The sequence below is a fragment of the Glycine soja genome, chromosome 4 (genome assembly GCF_004193775.1).
Source record: "Glycine soja cultivar W05 chromosome 4, ASM419377v2, whole genome shotgun sequence".
Lineage (NCBI taxonomy): Eukaryota > Viridiplantae > Streptophyta > Magnoliopsida > Fabales > Fabaceae > Glycine > Glycine soja.
In genome coordinates, this window is record NC_041005.1 from 24,471,322 (window position 1) to 24,491,224 (window position 19,903).

Genomic DNA, 19,903 nt, shown 5'->3' on the forward strand with positions numbered 1-19,903 from the left:
AACACTTGCCTGTGTGAGTTTTTATACACCATGAGTGATTTATTCCCAGTTTCAGTTTGACCCGACGTTTCTCCTGAATGTTCATTTAAAAGCTAAATGTTGACATCCTGCCCTTCATTTTCGATTACAAGGAAAATTACATTTGGCATGGGTATATTGTTTCTCTAAGATATGGTGCTCTCGCGAATGATTTATTTTTCTTTTCAAAAAGCATGTTTGCCTTTTTAGGTGGAAAAAACCCGGTGGACCAATCGGTCCTACCCTCAAATCTTATTCGGAGAGCCATGAATTGAATGCCTAGCGCTGTTCATGTGTCCTCCACCATCGAGTCTAGAGCCCCGCGAATTGATTGCCTAGCGCTGTTCGCCTATCCTCCGCCCTCAAATCTTATTCGGATACCCATGAATTGATTGCCTAGCGCTATTCATGTGTCCTCCACCATTGAGTCAGGAGCCCCGCGAATTGATTGCCTAGCGCTGTTCGCCTATCCTCCACCCTCAAATCTTATTCGGAGACCCATGAATTGATTGCCTAGCACTGTTCATGTGTCCTCCATCATCGAGTCTGGAGCCCCGCGAATTGATTGCCTAGCGCTGTTCGCCTATCCTCCACCCTCAAATCTTATTCGGAGACCCATGAATTGATTGCGTAGCGCTGTTCATGTGTCTTCCACCATCGAGTCTGGAGCCCCGCGAATTGATTGCCTAGCGTTGTTCCCCTATCCTCCACCCTCAAATCTTATTCAGAGACCCATGAATTGATTGCCTAGCGCTGTTCATGTGTCCTCCACCATCGAGTCTGAAGCCCCGCGAATTGATTGCCTAGCACTGTTCCCCTATCCTCCACCCTCAAATATTATTCAAAGACCCATGAATTGATTGCCTAGCGCTGTTCATGTGTCCTCCACCATCGAGTCTGGAGCCCCGCGAATTGATTGCCTAGCACTGTTCGTCTATCCTCCACCCTCAAATCTTATACGGAGACCCATGAATTGATTGCCTAGCACTGTTCATGTGTCCTCCATCATCGAGTCTGGAGCCCCGCGAATTGATTGCCTAGCGTTGTTCCCCTATCCTCCACCCTCAAATCTTATTCAGAGACCCATGAATTGATTGTCTAGCGCTGTTCATGTGTCCTCCACCATCGAGTCTGGAGCCCCGCGAATTGATTTCCTAGCGCTGTTCGTCTATCCTCCACCCTCAAATCTTATTCGAAGACCCATGAATTGATTGCCTAGCGCTGTTCATGTGTCCTTCATCATCGAGTCTGGAGCCCCGCGAATTGATTGCCTAGCTCTGTTCGCCTATCCTCCACCCTCAAATCTTATTCGGAGACCCATGAATTAATTGTCTAGCGCTGTTCATGGGTCCTCCACCATCGAGTCCGGAGACCCATGAATTGATTGCCTAGCGCTGTTCATGTTGTCCTCCGTTATCAAGCGTGGAGCCTCCGGTGACCGGGAAATGTGTTTTTTGTTATTTCCCCGATCGGTTCCTTCGCCAAACATGTGTATATGTGTATATTATGTTATTGGTGTTTTTGTTGTTTGTGTTTGTTTTGTGTTGTGCAGAGAAAGAAGAAGGAGGGACGGGAGTCGTCATAGACTAATCATGGAAAGGGCGAAGACGGACAAAATCAGTGTTTTATCTTTGCTTTCCTCTTATCTTCGATAAAAGGCAAGTAAAGAGGGGCAACTGTCATACCCTAATTTCGTCCGGGGACCATTGTTTCATGGCATGTAACCTTTGTTTGACCACTTCGAGGTACTTAGCACCCTTTGTTGCACAATACGTGAAGTTCCGAGACATGCCGGAAATCAAAAGGAAGAATCATTACACAATCCGTGAAATTCCGTAACGCGACGGAAATTAAAAAGAAGTGTTGTTGCGCAATCCGTGAGTTTCCGTAACATTCCGAAAGCTAAAAAAGAGTAATATATGAATCGTAAGGTTTCATAACCTTACGGAAAGAAAACAAGTATCGTTACGAAATTTGTAAAGTTTCGTAACATTACGGAAAAAGAATCACCAAAAAAAAAAGCAAAGGGGGTGTATTTAGTAAAAAAAGGGTGCAAATAGCAACAAGGCCCACCTGGCTCGCCTGGGCGAGTTGGGTGGCAAGCTCCTCCTCTATTTTGCTATAAATAGAGGGAGGGGTGAAGAAGGAAAGGGTTCAGCCTTCTTGGCACTTCGTAGTCACTTAAAATTACTGAGGAAAATTGTTTTCGTGAAGAAAATCCAAGACAAGGCGCTTCCGTAACGTTTCCGTGGGTAATTTCACGGAGATTTTCAACCGTTCTTCGTCATTCATCGTTCGCTCTTCATTGTTCTTCGGTCTTCAACCGGTAAGTACCCGAAATCGAACTTTTCAATTCATTCTATGTACCCGTGGTGGTCCCCATTCGTTTCATGTACTTTTATTCTCGTTTCATTTACTTTTCGTACCCCCTTTTGACGTGCTTCAACCATTTACTTAAGTCATTTGCTCGCCTAATCAAAAAATAAAATAAATTTTCACCGATCATTTGATTTGTAATATTCGTTAATTTCTGTTAAAATGAAATCTGACCGTTCGGTCGTGCCATAACCACGTAGGAAATCAAAAAGAGGTAAAATAATAATATAATAATCAAAAAATATATTTTAGTAAAATAAAGCAAAAAAATCAATTGGACGTTTCTCTTTGGGATTTCTCTTTCTTAATTGAATTGACTAATAACTAAAGTAAAACTAAGGCTAAAATCAACTCGCAAAGTCAAGCTCGTCCGCGAAAAATCATTAAAAAAGGATTTTAAGATTCAATACCTCAGTTTTTCTTACCAAGTAAAATGGATCATTTTTATGGTCCAACGCCTTAAAATGACCACCTTCCAAGTAAAAAGAATCGCTTGATTCGCCCTTAAAAAAGAACTACGTAGGTCTGATTTTCTCTTCGATGGAGGGTACGTAGGAGCAAGAGCCCCGCTTTTGTCGACCCCAAAAATAAAAATAAAAAAAGAAATAAAAGTTAGGGTAACACAATTTCACACAATTCTAAAAATAAGGTTGTTGTCCTTTGAGACAAACGTGAGAGGTGCTAATACCTTCCTCAAACGTAAATACAACTCCCGAACTTGGAATATTCTTTATGACCGATTTCCTTCGGTTTTCCGACGTTTTCCACAAATAAACGTTGGTGGAGACTCCGCGCATTTTCCTCCTTTGGAAAACGCACCCGTGAGCCTCGCCTCGCTCGCCCGCAAAAGGGTAGGTTGCGACACAGGTGCATTCAGCATACCTTGTATTATAGGGAACAGTAAGTTTGACAATGCCATGGTAGATTTAGGAGCTTCTGTTAGTGTTATGCCTCTGTCTATTTTTAATTCTCTATCTCTTGGTCCTTTGCAGTCAACTGATGTGGTGATTCATTTAGCTAATAGAAGTGTTGCCTATCCTGCTGTTTCATAGAAGATGTCTTAGTTAGAGTTGGTGAACTGATTTTCCCTGTTGATTTTTATATTTTGAATATGGAGGAGGGATTTTCTCAAGGATTAGTTCCCATCATTCTAGGCAGACCTTTTATGAAAATTTCTAGAACTAAGATAGATGTATATGCAGGCACACTATCTATGGAGTTTGGTGATATAACTGTTCATTTTAATATTCTTGATGCTATAAAACACACATCTGAAGATCTTTCTGTATTACGTGCTGAAATAATTGACCATATTGTTGATGAATACATGACTGATCTTCATTCTAATCTGCATGCCTGACACTCTTCATGCATTGAATCTAAATTTGTACTTGATCATATGTCTGAATTTGATGCTGAGAGTGAATCTGAAATTGATATTGATTACATGTCTAGTGATGTTTTACCTCTTGAGATTGATTTTTTAGAGTCAGATAGAACTAACCATGTTTCAGGAAGTGCATATACCTCTGACTTTCTTTATGAGGTACAGGCTGAGAAACCATCTCTATCTACCACTATCCAGCCGCCCACACCAGAATTGAAGCCTCTGCCATCAGATTTAAAATATGCTTACTTGGATGATAGCAAAAGTTTTCTAGTAATTATATCTGCCTCCCTTGCTGATGAGCAAGAGGAGAAGTTGTTATCAGTTCTCAAGAAGCATAAGAAGGCTATAGGCTGGACCCTGGCAGACATTCCTGGTATTAGCCCATCCACATGTATGCATCGAATAAATTTAGAGGATGGGGCTAAACCAGTAAGACGACCACAGAGAAGACTCAACCCTGTGATTCTTGATGTAGTGAAGAAAGAGGTAACCAAGCTTTTGCAAGCTAGAATTATTTATCCTATCTCCGATAGCCAATGGGTGAGTCTCGTCCAGGTAGTCCCGAAGAAAACCGGCCTCACCGTGATAAAAAATGAGAAGGAGGAGCTGATTCCTACTCGGGTGCAGAACAGTTGGAGAGTCTGCATCGACTATAGGAGGCTGAACCAGGTTACCAAAAAGGACCATTTTCCCCTACCAATCATTGACCAGATGCTTGAACGCCTGGCAGGTAAATCTCACTATTGTTTCCTTGATGGTTTTTTTGGTTTTATGCAAATCACTATTACTCTTGAGGATCAGAAAAAAAACCACATTCACCTGCCCCTTCGGCACTTTTGCCTATAGGAGGATGCCTTTCGGCTTGTGCAATGCCCCTGGTACCTTCCAGCGGTGCATGATCAGTATTTTCAGTGATTTTTTAGAAAATTGCATAGAGGTGTTTATGGATGATTTCACTGTATATGGATCCTCTTTTGATGTTTGTTTGGATAGTTTGGAAAAGGTTTGGAATAGATGCATTGAAACCAACCTTGTTCTAAATTTTGAAAAATGTCATTTTATGGTTGAGCAAGGTATAATTTTAGGCCACATTATTTCCAATAAGGGCATTGAAGTAGATCCTGCAAAAATTTCTGTTATTTCACAATTGCCTTACCCCTCTTGCGTGCGAGAGGTGCGTGTTGGATCGAGTGGCCTAAGAATAATTAAGCAGGGGGGGTTGAATTAATTATTCCTAAACCTTTACTAATTATAAAATTACTCTTCTAAGGCTTTTACTAAATTGTTAAGAGAATGAGGAGTAGAAGAGAAACTTAACAGAAAGTAAAAGCGGAAATTAAATGCACAGCGGAAAGTAAAAGAGTAGGGAAGAAGGAAACAAACATACAAGAGTTTTTATACTAGTTCGGCAACAACCCGTGCCTACATCCAGTCCCCAAGCGACCTGCGGTCCTTGAGATTTCTTTCAACCTTGTAAAACTCCTTTTACAAGCAAAGATCCACAAGGGATGTACCCTCCCTTGTTCTCTTTGAAACCCTAGTGGATGTACCCTCCACTAGAACTGATCCACAAGAGATGTACCCTCTCTTGTTCTCAGTCAAACCCAAGTAGATGTACCCTCTACTTGTACCACAAAGGATGTACCCTCCAATGTGTTAAGACAAAGATCTCAGCCGGTTAAACCTTTGATACTTTGTGAATGGGGATACAAAAGAATTCTCAGGCGGTTAGTCCTTTGAACACTTTTGTATAAAGGAAAGGGAAGAATCAGAAGAATTCTCAGACTGTGTCGTTTTGAATTCTTTGACAAGGGAGAAGGGAGACACAAAAGAATTCAAGCAGTTAGTCCTTTGTTCTTTTGGAAAAGGGAGAAGAGAGACACAAAAAGAATTCAGGCGATTAGTCCTTGGCGAATTCTTTTTGGCAGAGGGAGAAGAGAATGAAAATATGAATAGCACAAGTTTTCAAGGTTTGGAAAACCAGAAAACTTCATAAAGCTTTTGGTACAAAGAAGAAGAAGAAGTTCAAAGAGATTCAAGGCTTGTTGATGTGCCATCATTTTCTTCTATTTTCTAAACCCTTTTTGCACCATTTTAATTTTTGATTGGTCTTAATTGTCAATTAATTAGGCAGTTTTATTATTTTGGCTCATTTAGCTAATTTGATGTTTTTAATCTAATTTCAGGAATTAATGAAACATTGGGCTTAATCCGGATTTTGGTTGTGGACTTGAAGAGGGCAAATAAAGCAGCGCTTACCTTAGTTAATTTCTAATTCGGAAATTTCGTAATTTTATTTTATGTTGTTCAGTGTTTATTTCGTTTTGGGCCAGAGTATTGTAATAGGGCCCAGTGACTTTGAGTGACTCTTTTTAAATAGCTGCCTTGGGATTCGTGCAGGGCATTCTATTCTGCTAGGCTATTTTCATTATTCAGAGCTTTGATTTTAGGTTTTCACGTTTTTCTGTTCCCTTGTTACAGTTTTCGTTCTTAATGCAAATTTCCGTTTTCTGCTTCTAATTACGAGTTCATTCTTGCTTCTTCTTCTACTTTCATTTACGTTTCTGTTCATTTACGTTCTTGTTCATTTACGTTTCTGCTTCATATTTCATTTGCGTTTTCTGTTTGAATCCATGGAAGGCTAGATTTTCTGGTGTTGTTTCCTTTTGAGAACGAAGCCCAACTCTCTTTGAGGTTTCGTTTGTAATGTGGTTTCCTGGCAGTTTTCCCTTCACCAGTTATCCCAATTTCGTGAATATTAATCAGTGCACGCTTCGTGTTCGATTAATTGCCTCTGAGCCTAACTTGCGTTCATGCTTAATGGACGAAGGGCTAACTGGTGTATGTGGTGCCTAATCACGTATTGAAAACCCTAAGTTGATTTTCGCTTAGTAAATTGAAATAGGGTTGGATTAAGTGGTTGACTGTTAGGGACGAATTCTCCATAACCCAGGATAAGAGAGTGGCTTCTGAATTAGAGGAAACAACCCGTTTTTAATATTAGTAGTTTCGTATTCCATTTTATTTGTTCTGCTCTTTAATTACCAAACAACCAAACCCCCCCCCCCCCATCGTTACTGTTACTGCAAGTATATTATGAACATTTGGCTTGTCACTGCTCGTTGGGAAACGACCTAGGATCACTTCCTAGTTACTGCATTTTCATGTTTATTTGATTCGGGTACGGCCTCGATCAAATTTGGTGCCGTTGCCGGGGAGCAGTGTCCAAAGGTTCATAATAGCTAGCTAGTGTTGTGTGTTTAATCCTTTCGTGTTTTATGTTTAATTGTTAGTATTGTGTTAGTATGTGTGTTAGTGTTGTTTAGTGTCCTGGTATTTTGTTTAATGTGTGTTCTGTTTCAGTTTTACCATTAAGCGTTTCCCCTGTTTCAGTCTTGGGTGTTTTGCTGTGAAGATTGTGCTTGAAAACAGAGTAGTAGTAGAAATCAGCTTGCGGAAAAACAGAGTAGTAGTAGAAATCAATTAGAGACGGATTTTAGCGACCACCCATGCTGAATTATTTGGGATTTTTTGTTTTAGTAGCTAGGGTTGTTATTTTTGGCTGAATTTTTTTGTGGTAACTTCTTTTAATCCATATTTTGTGGGAAAAATAGCTAGAGCCTTTAGTTTGGTCAGATTTGAAAGTTCCAAAAAACTAGCAAATTTTGTGTTTGTCAAAACTTCAAACGGCCATAACTTTTGCTCCGGTTATCAGAATCGCAATTATTATATATGCATTTGGGGTAGAAAAAAATTTCCTACGCCGTGGCAGCCGGCCGGCTGAGGTCTCCATCGTCCAAAAAAAGCGATTCTGTCAAAAGTTTTTTATTTTTCAAGTTTTATTCACTTATTTTTCTTAACCTACCAATTTTAGCTTTCATAGTTAGACTTTGAATTTTTGTCTGAAATTTTTTGTGCTATCTTCTCATCATTTTATAAGGTTGCTCACAAAATTTCAAGTCATTTGGATATCATTTGAGGGTAGCTGTAGTTCAAACCTACACCTTTATTTACATGACAAGGCAACTAGTTGTGTGCATGCTGAATGTAGTGTAAGACTAGAGGCAATCCATCTGACTTACAACCCTTTGATCCTGAGATAGATAGGACATTTCATATATTAGTTAGGCATCATTTTATACCTTTTGATCATTCTGAGCATTCCATAACTGGTGAATCTGTGCATTCTGTTATTGGTGATTTTGAACATCCTGATCTTGAGCATTATAATTTTGAGCATTCTGATTCTGAGCATTCTGATTTTGCAAATTCTAAGAACATGGCACAACCTCCACCTCGTGAGAGGACTCTAAGGGAAATGGCTGCACCTGATTTCACCTATGAAAGCTTGTGCATCCAATACCCTGATGAGGATGTCCCATATGTTCTTAAAACTGGACTGATTCATTTGCTTCCAAAGTTTCATGGCCTTGCAGGTGAAGACCCGCACAAACATTTGAAAGAATTTCACATTGTCTGCTCCACCATGAAACCCCCAGATGTCCAAGAGGATCACATATTTCTGAAGGCTTTTCCTCATTCATTAGAGGGAGTGGCAAAGTACTGGCTGTATTACCTTGCTCCAAGGTCCATCACGAGCTGGGATGACCTTAAGAGAGTATTCTTAGAAAAAATTTTCCCTGCTTCCAGGACCACAGCCATCAGGAAGGATATCTCAGGTATTAGACAACTCAGTGGAGAGAGTCTATATGAGTACTGGGAGAGATTTAAGAAACTATGTGCCAGTTGCCCCCACCATCAGATTTTAGAACAGCTTCTTCTCCAATATTTTTATGAAGGACTCAGTAATATGGAGAGAAGTATGATAGATGCTGCCAGTGGTGGAGCCCTTGGAGACATGACCCCTGCTGAAGCCAGAAATTTAATTGAGAAGATGGCCTCCAACTCCCAGCAGTTTAGCGCCAGAAATGATGCCATAGTCATTAGAGGAGTGCATGAGGTAGCTACAAACCCATCTGCATCATCTGAAACTAAGAAGCTTGAAGGCAAACTGGATGCGTTGGTCAACTTGGTAACCCAGCTGGCCTTGAATCTGAAATCTGTACCTGTCGCAAGGGTTTGTGGTTTGTGCTCCTCTGCTGACCACCATACAGACCTTTGCCCTTCCATGCAGCAACCTGGATCAATTGAGCAACCTGAAGCTTATGCTGCAAATATTTACAATAGACCTCCTCAACCTCAGCAGCAAAATCAACCACAGCAGAGCAATTATGACCTTTCCAGCAACAAATACAACCCTGGATGGAGGAATCACCCTAACCTCAGATGGTCCAGCCCTCAGCAACAACAACAGCAGCCTGCTCCTTCCTTCCAAAATGTTGCTGGCCCAAGCAGACCATACATTCCTCCACCAATCCAACAACAGCAACAACCCCAGAAACAGCCAACAGTTGAGGCCCCTCCACAACCTTCCCTCGAAGAACTTGTGAGGCAAATGACTATGCAGAACATGCAGTTTCAGCAAGAGACCAGAGCCTCCATTCAGAGCTTAACCAATCAGATGGGACAATTAGCTACCCAATTGAATCAACAACAGTCCCAGAATTCTGACAAGCTGCCTTCTCAAGCTGTCCAAAATCCCAAAAATGTCAGTGCCATTTCATTGAGGTCGGGAAAGCAGTGTCAAGGACCTCAACCCGTAGCACCTTCCTCATCTGCAAATGAACCTTCCAAACTTCACTCTATTCCAGAAAAAGGTGATGACAAAAATCTACCTAACAATTTCTGTGCAGGTGAATCTTCTTCCACAGGTAATTCTGATTTGCAGAAGCAGCACATTCCCCCTCTTCCATTCCCTCCAAGAGCAGTTTCCAACAAAAAAATGAAAGAGGCAGAGAAAGAGATCTTGGAAACGTTTAGAAAAGTAGAGGTAAACATACCTCTATTGGATGCAATAAAGCAAATTCCAAGATATGCCAAATTCTTGAAGGAGCTGTGCACTAATAAGCGGAAGCTTAAAGGAAGTGAACGAATTAGCATGGGCAGAAATGTCTCCGCATTGATTGGTAAATCTGTTCCTCAAATTCCTGAAAAATGCAAAGATCCAGGTACATTCAGCATACCTTGTATTATAGGGAATAGTAAGTTTGACAATGCCATGCTAGATTTAGGAGCCTCTGTTAGTGTTATGCCTCTGTCGATTTTTAATTCTCTATCTCTAGGTCCCTTGCAGTCAACTGATGTGGTAATTCATTTAGCTAATAGAAGTGTTGCCTATCCTGTTGGTTTCATAGAAGATGTCTTAGTTAGAGTTGGTGAACTGATTTTCCCTGTTGATTTTTATATCTTGAATATGGAAGATGGATTTTCTCAAGGATCAGTTCCCATCATTCTAGGCAAACCCTTTATGAAAACTGCTAGAACTAAGATAGATGTTTATGCAGGCACACTGTCCATGGAGTTTGGTGATATAACTGTTCATTTTAATATTCTGGATGCTATGAAATACCCATCTGAAGATCTTTCTGTATTTCGTGCTGAAATAATTGACCATGTTGTTGATGAATACATGACTGATCTTTATTCTAATCTGCATGCCTCTCACTCTTCATGCATTGAGTCTGAAATTGTACTTGATCATATGTCTGAATTTGGATCTGAGAGTGAATCTGAAAGTGATATTGATTGCATGCCTGGTGGTGGTGTTTTACCTCTTGAGATTGATTTTATAGAGTCAGATAGGACTAACCATGTTTCAGGAAGTACACATACCTCTGACTTTCTTTATGAGGTAAAGGCTGAGAAACCATCTCCTTCTACCACTGTCCAGCCGACCACACCAGAATTGAAGCCTCTGCCATCAAATTTAAAATACGCTTACTTGGATGATAGCAAGAGTTTTCCAGTGATTATATCTGCCTCCCTTGCTGATGAGCAAGAGGAGAAGTTGTTGTCAGTTCTCAAGAAGCATAAGAAGGCTATAGGCTGGACCCTGGCGGACATTCCTGGTATTAGCCCATCCACATGTATGCATCGAATAAATTTAGAGGATGGAGCTAAACTAGTAAGACAGCCACAGAGAAGACTCAACCCGGTGATTCTTGATGTAGTGAAGAAGGAGATAACCAAGCTTTTGCAAGCTGGGATCATTTATTCTATCTCCAACAGCCAATGGGTGAGTCCCGTCCAGGTAGTCCCGAAAAAGACTGGCCTCACAGTGATCAGAAATGAGAAGGAGGAGCTGATTCCTACTCGGGTGCAGAACAGTTGGAGAGTCTGCATTGACTATAGGAGGCTAAACCAGGTTACCAAAAAGGACCATTTTCCCCTGCCATTCATTGACCAGATGCTTGAACGCCTGGCAGGTAAATCCCACTACTGTTTCCTTGATGGTTTTTCTGGTTATATGCAAATTACTATTGCTCCTGAGGATCAGGAAAAGACCACATTCACCTGCTCCTTCGGCACTTTTGCTTATAAGAGGATGCCTTTCGGCCTGTGCTATGCCCCTGGTACCTTCCAGCGGTGCATGATTAGTATTTTCAGTGATTTTTTAGAAAATTGCATAGAGGTGTTTATGGATGATTTCACTGTATATGGATCCTTTTTTGATGGTTGTTTGAATAGTTTGGAAAAAGTTTTGAATAGATGCATTGAAACCAACCTTGTTCTATATTTTGAAAAATGTCATTTTATGGTTGAGCAAGGTATAGTTTTAGGCCACATTATTTCCAATAAGGGTATTGAAGTAGATCCTGCAAAAATTTCTGTTATTTCACAATTTCCTTACCCCTCTTGTGTGCGAGAGGTGCGATCTTTTCTTGGTCATGCAGGATTCTACAGGCGCTTTATAAGGGATTTTAGCAAAGTAGCCCTTCCACTGTCCAACTTGTTGCAAAAGGAGGTGGAGTTTGACTTTAATGACAGATGCAAAGAGGCTTTTGATTGCCTCAAAAGAGCGTTGACTACCACCCCCATCATCCAAGCACCCGATTGGACAGCCCCTTTTGAGCTTATGTGTGACGCATCAAATTATGCATTAGGGGCTGTCCTTGCTCAGAAAATTGATAAATTGCCCAGGGTGATATATTATGCTTCTAGGACTTTAGATGCTGCCCAAGCAAATTATACTACTACTAAGAAAGAGCTTCTAGCCATAGTTTTTGCTCTTGAAAAATTTCGATCTTATTTGCTTGGTACTCGCATTATTGTTTATACTGACCATGCAGCTCTAAAGTACTTGTTGAAGAAGGCTGATTCTAAGCCTAGGTTGATCCGATGGATGCTCTGGCTCCAAGAGTTTGACTTGGAGATCCGTGATAGGAGCGGAGCACAAAATCTAGTTGTTGATCATTTGAGTCGGATCGAACGTGTCTCTGATGCAGATTCACCTATTCGGGATGATTTCCTGGATGATCATTTGTATATATTGTATAGTATTTCTGACTCTCTTTCTACTCCCTGGTTTGCTAACATTGTCAATTATTTAGTTGCCTCTGTTTTTCCTCCCTTAGCATCTAAGGCCCAAAAAGATAAGATTAAAAGTGATGCTAAGCATTTTATTTGGGATGACCCCTACTTGTGGAAATTGTGCAGTGATCAGGTCATTAGACGGTGCATTCCAGATCATGAGACTGACTCAGTCCTGCAGTTCTGTCATTCTTCCGCACCGGGAGGTCATCTGGGTGTTCAAAGGACAGCTCGCAAAGTTCTTGATTGTGGTTTTTATTGGCCCACCATCTTTAAAGATGCGTGGAAGACCTGCAGCACTTGTGAGCAGTGTCAGAGAGCAGGAAATACACTGACATGGCGACAACAAATGCCTCAGCAACCTATGCTATTCTGTGAGGTGTTTGATGTCTGGGGTATAGATTTCATGGGTCATTTTCCTGTCTCTTTTGGTTATGTTTATATTCTCCTTGCAGTTGATTATGTTTCAAAATGGGTGGAAGCAAGCCCACTAGAACTAATGATGCTAAAGTTGTCGCAGACTTTGTCAGGTCTAATCTGTTTTGCAGGTTTGGAGTACCTAAATCAATTGTTAGTGATCAAGGAACCCATTTTTGCAACAGGACAATGCATGCCCTGCTTAAAAAGTACGGGGTGGTACACAGGGTATTCACACCATACCACCCCAGACTAATGGTCAGGCAGAAATTTCTAACAGGGAAATCAAGAGAATTCTAGAGAAGATTGTGCAGCCAAGCAGGAAAGATTGGAGTACCAGGCTTGATGATGCTCTCTGGGCACATCGGACTGCCTACAAAGCACCCATAGGAATGTCTCCTTATCGGGTTGTCTTTGGAAAGGCATGTCATCTTCCAGTGGAAATTGAGCACAAAGCATACTGGGCAGTGAAGACTTGCAACTTCTCTATGGATCAAGCTGGCGAGGAAAGGAAGTTGCAACTGAGTGAGTTAAATGAAATCCGCCTAGAAGCCTACGAGAATGCCAAGTTCTACAAAGAAAAGACCAAGAAGTTCCATGATAGCATGATAGTTAAAAAAGACTTCGTGGTTGGGCAAAAAGTGTTATTGTATAATTCTAGGCTTGGACTCATGAGTGGTAAGTTGAGGTCTAAGTGGATTGGTCCTTTTGTTGTTACTAATGTTTTTCCTTATGGTACAGTTGAGATCAAAAGCGACTCCACAAACAAGAGCTTCAAGGTCAACGGACATCGACTTAAGCCATTCCTCACGAACCCTTCTTTAGTGGACGTAGTGGTGGAAGAGACTTCCTTACTCCACCCTACTCTTCCTCCACCATGACTTAGGGAGTTTTTCTTTTCCTATCTCCTTCTTTGCTTTTATTACACTTGTCCGATTCTCTTTGATGATTTAATTGTTTTTAATCTTTTAATTGTGCTACATTGAGGACAATGTGTTGTTTAAGTATGGGGGGGGAGTGTTCTTTGGTTTTGCTAGTTTTGTTGGTTTTGTTAATTTGTTAGTTGTGTTAATTTGTTAATGTTGTTAGTTTCGTCGGATTTTCAGTTTAATATTTTGGGTCAATTTCGTGTGCACGTACGACTTTGCATGTTTTTCTTTGAATTATAGGATATGTTCAAGAAATGGGTAATTGTTTTGAAAATAAAAGTTCTTGACATTTTGTGACTTGAAATCCTTGATTCTTCTCTACATGTCATGATAGTTTTGAAAAGCTCAATTTGAAAGTGATGATTTTACCTTTGTGAGAATTTGAGCCATCCATCATTATAATCATTTGGTGTGTTTTGCCTCATTGATTGCTTGCACAATAGCCTTGGCTTGATTCTTGTTGATGCGTCCTAATTCACATGCATATTTGGAAATGATTAAGGCAATTTTGTTCTTATAAGCTTCTAGCCAAATGGACTTACCTTGAATTAATTCCTTTGATAGCCCTTTTGAGCCTTGTTTCCCTTTCCTTGTTTTGAAGCTCACTACAAGCCTTAAGTGAAAAACCATGATATTACCATATCCTTAAGGAATTTTGGAGCTTTGGAATTGTTTTGGGAATAAGTGTGGGGGGTTTTTGTTTCATTGGACAACTTGTTTTGTTGGCTATGCTTCATGATGTATTTTGGGCCATACTTGATGTACATTGTATATTGGTTAAATGTTGGACATGCTGAATGAAATGTTGTTTCTCAAAGGCTAAAGAGTAAAAAAAAAAAAAAATTCGAAAAAAAAAAAATTCGAAAAAAGAAAAAGAAAGCAATAAAGTTGAGTGAATAAGATCTTAAATGGCACCAAGAATGATGAAACTCTTGGTTCTACTCTTCATGTTTAATTTTATCTTTACTTCTTTTTATTTTCTTATTTTTTTCTTAATATGCACTTATTCCCCTTTGCTCCTCTATTCCTTTGGTATTTAGCCACTTATTCCATATTTCTCCATACCTTGTCCTTGGCCCCATTACAACCTTAAAAGACCTTTTGATCCTCATGTGCTTGTGTTTATGGGTTGATTGTCAATTTTAGAATCTTGCCAAGTTTATGTGGTGTTTGCTTTCATGGGTGCTTTGAGGGTAAATAGTAGCCTAGACACTTGAGAGATAGAGTGTATATCTTGTGAGGCTTTATCACTTTTCATTCTTGAGTTGATTAACTATTTTGCCATGATTGGGTTGCTTGGATGATTTTCATGAATGTCTTGACTTTTTGGATCTCCTTATGTTAGATGTTACCCATTCCTTTCATTCCTTGATGTTCATTGAGAAATATGTGAATGTTTTTGTTTGTCTCCTTTGATATCCTTGGATTTTGTTCTTTGTTTCATTTTGCCCAGGAGTGCAAAAGGCTAAGTATGGGGGGTTTTGATGTGCCATCATTTTCTTCTATTTTCTAAACCCTTTTTGCACCCATTTTAATTTTGATTGGTCTTAATTGTCAATTAATTAGGCAGTTTTATTATTTGGGCTCATTTAGCTAATTTGATGTTTTTAATCTAATTTCAGGAATTAATGAAACATTGGGCTTAATCCGGATTTTGGCTGTGGACTTGAAGAGGGCAAATAAAGCAGCGCTTACCTTAGTTAATTTCTAATTAGGAATTTCGCAATTTTATTTTATGTTGTTCAGTGTTTATTTCGTTTTGGGGCCAGAGTATTGTAATAGGGCCCAATGACTTTGAGTGACTCTTTTTTAAAATAGCTTGCCTTGGATTCGTTGCAGGGCATTCTATTCTGCTAGTGCTATTTTCATTATTCAGAGCTTTGGTTTTAGGTTTTCACGTTTTTCGTGTTCCCTTGTTACAGTTTTCGTTCTTAATGCAAATTTTCCGTTTTCTGCTTCTAATTACGAGTTCATTCTTGCTTCTTCTACTACTTTTCATTTACGTTTCTGTTCATTGTACGTTTCTGTCATTTACGTTCTTGTTCATTTACGTTTCTGCTTCATGTTTCATTTGCGTTTTCTGTTTGAATCCCATGGGAAGGCTAGATTTTCTGGTGTTGTTTCCTTTTGAGAACGAAGCCCAACTCTCTTTGAGGTTTTGTTTGTAATGTGGTTTCCTGGCAGTTTTTCCCTTCACTAGTTATCCCAATTTCGTGAATATTAATCAGTGCACGCTTCGTGTTTGATTAATTCCTCTGAGCCTAACTTGCGTTCATGCTTAATGACTGTATTTCTTTCCCCTGGTTTTTCCATTATGACTTGAATATGGAAGATGGATTTTCTCAAGGATCAGTTCCCATCATTCTATGGCAAACCCTTTATGAAAACTGCATAGAACTAGATAGGATGTTTATGCAGGCACACTGTCCATGGAGTTTGGTGATATAACTGTTTCATTTTAATATTCTGGATGCTATGAAATACCCATCTGAAGATCTTTCTGTATTTCGTGCTGAAATAATTGACCATGTTGTTGATGAATACATGACTGATCTTTATCTAATCTGCATGCCTCTCACTCTTCATGCATTGAGTCTGAAATTGTACTTGATCATATGTCTGAATTTGGATCTGAGAGTGAATCTGAAAGTGATATTGATTGCATGCCTGGTGGTGGTGTTTTACCTCTTGAGATTGATTTATATAGAGTCAGATAGGACTAACCATGTTTCAGGAAGTACACATACCTCTGACTTTCTTTATGAGTAAAGGCTGAGAAACCATCTCCTTCTACCACTGTCCAGCCGACCACACCAGAATTGAAGCCTCTGCCATCAATTTAAAATACGCTTACTTGGATGATAGCAAGAGTTTCCAGTGATTATATCTGCCTCCCTTGCTGATGAGCAAGAGGAGAAGTTGTTGTCAGTTCTCAAGAAGCATAAGAAGGCTATAAGGCTGGACCCTGGCGGACATTCCTGGTATTAGCCCATCCACATGTATGCATCGAATAAATTTAGAGGATGGAGCTAAACTAGTAAGACACCACAGAGAAGACTCAACCCGGTGATTCTTGATGTAGTGAAGAAGGAGATAACCAAGCTTTTTGCAAGCTGGGATCATTTATTCTATCTCCAACAGCCAATGGGTGAGTCCCGCCAGGTAGTCCCGAAAAAGACTGGCCTCACAGTGATCAGAAATGAGAAGGAGGAGCTGATTCCTACTCGGTCAGAACAGTTGGAGAGTCTGCATTGACTATAGGGAGGCTAAACCAGGGTACCAAAAAGGACCATTTTCCCCTGCCATTCATTGACCAGATGCTTGAACGCCTGGCAGGTAAATCCCACTACTGTTTCCTGATGGTTTTTCTGGTTATATGCAAATTACTTTGCTCCTGAGGATCAGGAAAAGACCACATTCACCTGCTCCTTCGGCACTTTTGCTTATAAGAGGATGCCTTTCGGGCCTGGTGCTATGCCCCTGGTACCTTCCAGCGGTGCATGATTAGTATTTTCAGTGATTTTTTAGAAAATTGCATAGAGGTGTTTATGGTAGATTTCACTGTATAATGGATCCTTTTTTGATGGTTGTTTGAATAGTTTGGAAAAAGTTTGAATAGATGCATTGAAACCAACCTTGTTCTATATTTTGAAAAAGTCATTTTATGGTTGAGCAAGGTATAGTTTTAGGCCACATTATTTCCAATAAGGGTATTGAAGTAGATCCTGCAAAAATTTCTGTTATTTCACAATTTCCTTACCCCTCTTGTGTGCGAGAGGTGCGATCTTCTTTGGTCATGCAGGATTCTACAGGCGCTTTATAAGGGATTTTAGCAAAGTAGCCCTTCCACTGTCCAACTTGTTGCAAAAGGAGGTGGAGTTTGACTTTAATGACAGATGCCAAAGAGGCTTTTTGAGCCTCAAAAGAGCGTTGACTACCACCCCCATCATCCAAGCACCCGATTGGACAGCCCCTTTTGAGCTTATGTGTGGACGCATCAAATTATGCATTAGGGGCTGTCCTTGCTCAGAAAATTGATAAATTGCCCAGGGTGATATATTATGCTTCTAGGACTTTAGATGCTGCCCAAGCAAATTATACTACTACTAAGAAAGAGCTTCTAGCCATAGTTTTTGCTTCTTGAAAAATTTCGATCTTATTTGCTGGTACTCGCATTATTGTTTATACTGACCATGCAGCTCTAAAGTACTTGTTGAAAAGGCTGATTCTAAGCCTAGGTTGATCCGATTGGATGCTCTGGCTCCAAGAGTTTGACTTGGAGATCCGTGATAGGAGCGAGGCACAAAATCTAGTTGTTGATCATTTGAGTCGGATCGAACGTGTCTCTGATGCAGATTACCTATTCGGGATGATTTCCTGGATGATCATTTGTATATATTGTATAGTATTTCTGACTCTCTTTCTACTCCCTGGTTTGCTAACATTGTCAATTATTTAGTTGCCTCTGTTTTTCCTCCCTTAGCAATCTAAGGCCCAAAAAGATAAGATTAAAAGTGATTGCTAAGCATTTTATTTGGGATGACCCCTACTTGTGGAAATTGTGCAGTGATCAGGTCATTAGACGGTGCATTCCAGATCATGAGACTGACTCAGTCCTGCAGTTCTGTCATTCTTCCGCACCGGGAGGTCATCTGGGTGTTCAAAGGACAGCTCGCAAAGTTCTTGATTGTGTTTTTTATTGGCCCACCATCTTTAAAGATGCGTGGAAGACCTGCAGCACTTGTGAGCAGTGTCAGAGAGCAGGAAATACACTGACATGGCGACAACAAATGCCTCAGCAACCTATGCTATTCTGTGAGGTGTTTGATGTCTGGGGTATAGATTTCATGGGTCATTTTCCTGTCTCTTTTGGTTATGTTATATTCTCCTTGCGTTGATTATGTTTCAAAATGGGTGGAAGCAAGCCCACTAGAACTAATGATGCTAAAGTTGTCGCAGACTTTGTCAGGTCTAATCTGTTTTGCAGGTTTGGAGTACCTAAATCAATTGTTAGTGATCAAGGAACCCATTTTTGCAACAGGACAATGCATGCCCTGCTTAAAAGTACGGGGTGGTACACAGGGTATTCACACCATACCACCCCCAGACTAATGGTCAGGCAGAAATTCTAACAGGGAAATCAAGAGAATTCTAGAGAAGATTGTGCAGCCAAGCAGGAAAGATTGGAGTACCAGGCTTGATGATGCTCTCTGGGCACATCGGACTGCCTACAAAGCACCCATAGGAATGTCTCCTTATCGGGTTGTCTTTGGAAAGGCATGTCATCTTCCAGTGGAAATTGAGCACAAAGCATACTGGGCAGTGAAGACTTGCAACTTCTCTATGGATCAAGCTGGCGAGGAAAGGAAGTTGCAACTGAGTGAGTTAAATGAAATCCCCTAGAAGCCTACGAGAATGCCAAGTTCTACAAAGAAAAGACCAAGAAGTTCCATGATAGCATGATAGTTAAAAAAGACTTCGTGGTTGGGCAAAAAGTGTTATTGTATAATTCTAGGCTTGGACTCATGAGTGGTAAGTTGAGGTCTAAGTGGATTGGTCCTTTGTTGAAAAGTTTTTTATTTTTCAAGTTTTATTCACTTATTTTCTTAACCTACCAATTTTAGCTTTCATAGTTAGACTTTGAATTTTTGTCTGAAATTTTTTGTGCTATCTTCTCATCATTTTATAAGGTTGCTCACAAAATTTCAAGTCATTTGGATATCATTTGAGGGGTAGCTGTAGTTTCAAACCTACACCTTTATTTACATGACAAGGGCAACTAGTTGTGTGCATGCTGAATGTAGTGTAAGACTAGAGGCAATCCATCTGACTTACAACCCTTTGATCCTGAGATAGATAGGACATTTCATATATTAGTTAGGCATCATTTTATACCTTTTGATCATTCTGAGCATTCCATAACTGGTGAATCTGTGCATTCTGTTATTGGTGATTTTGAACATCCTGATCTTGAGCATTATAATTTTGAGCATTCTGATTCTGAGCATTCTGATTTTGCAAATTCTAAGAACATGGCACAACCTCCACCTCGTGAGAGGACTCTAAGGGAAATGGCTGCACCTGATTTCACCTATGAAAGCTTGTGCATCCAATACCCTGATGAGGATGTCCCATATGTTCTTAAACTGGACTGATTCATTTGCTTCCAAAGTTTCATGGCCTTGCAGGTGAAGACCCGCACAAACATTTGAAAGAATTTCACATTGTCTGCTCCACATGAAACCCCAGATGTCAAGAGGATCACATATTTCTGAAGGCTTTTCCTCATTCATTAGAGGGAGTGGCAAAGTACTGGCTGTATTACCTTGCTCCAAGGTCCATC

General features: G+C 40.2%; 1 non-coding gene across 1 annotated transcript; it reads right to left on the reverse strand.

Moving 5' to 3' along the window:
- Positions 1-8,441: 8,441 nt before the first annotated feature.
- On the reverse strand, positions 8,442-8,548 carry LOC114410964. Its single transcript, XR_003666354.1, has one exon. It is a non-coding gene; the product is annotated as a small nucleolar RNA R71 (small nucleolar RNA).
- Positions 8,549-19,903: the final 11,355 nt, after the last annotated feature.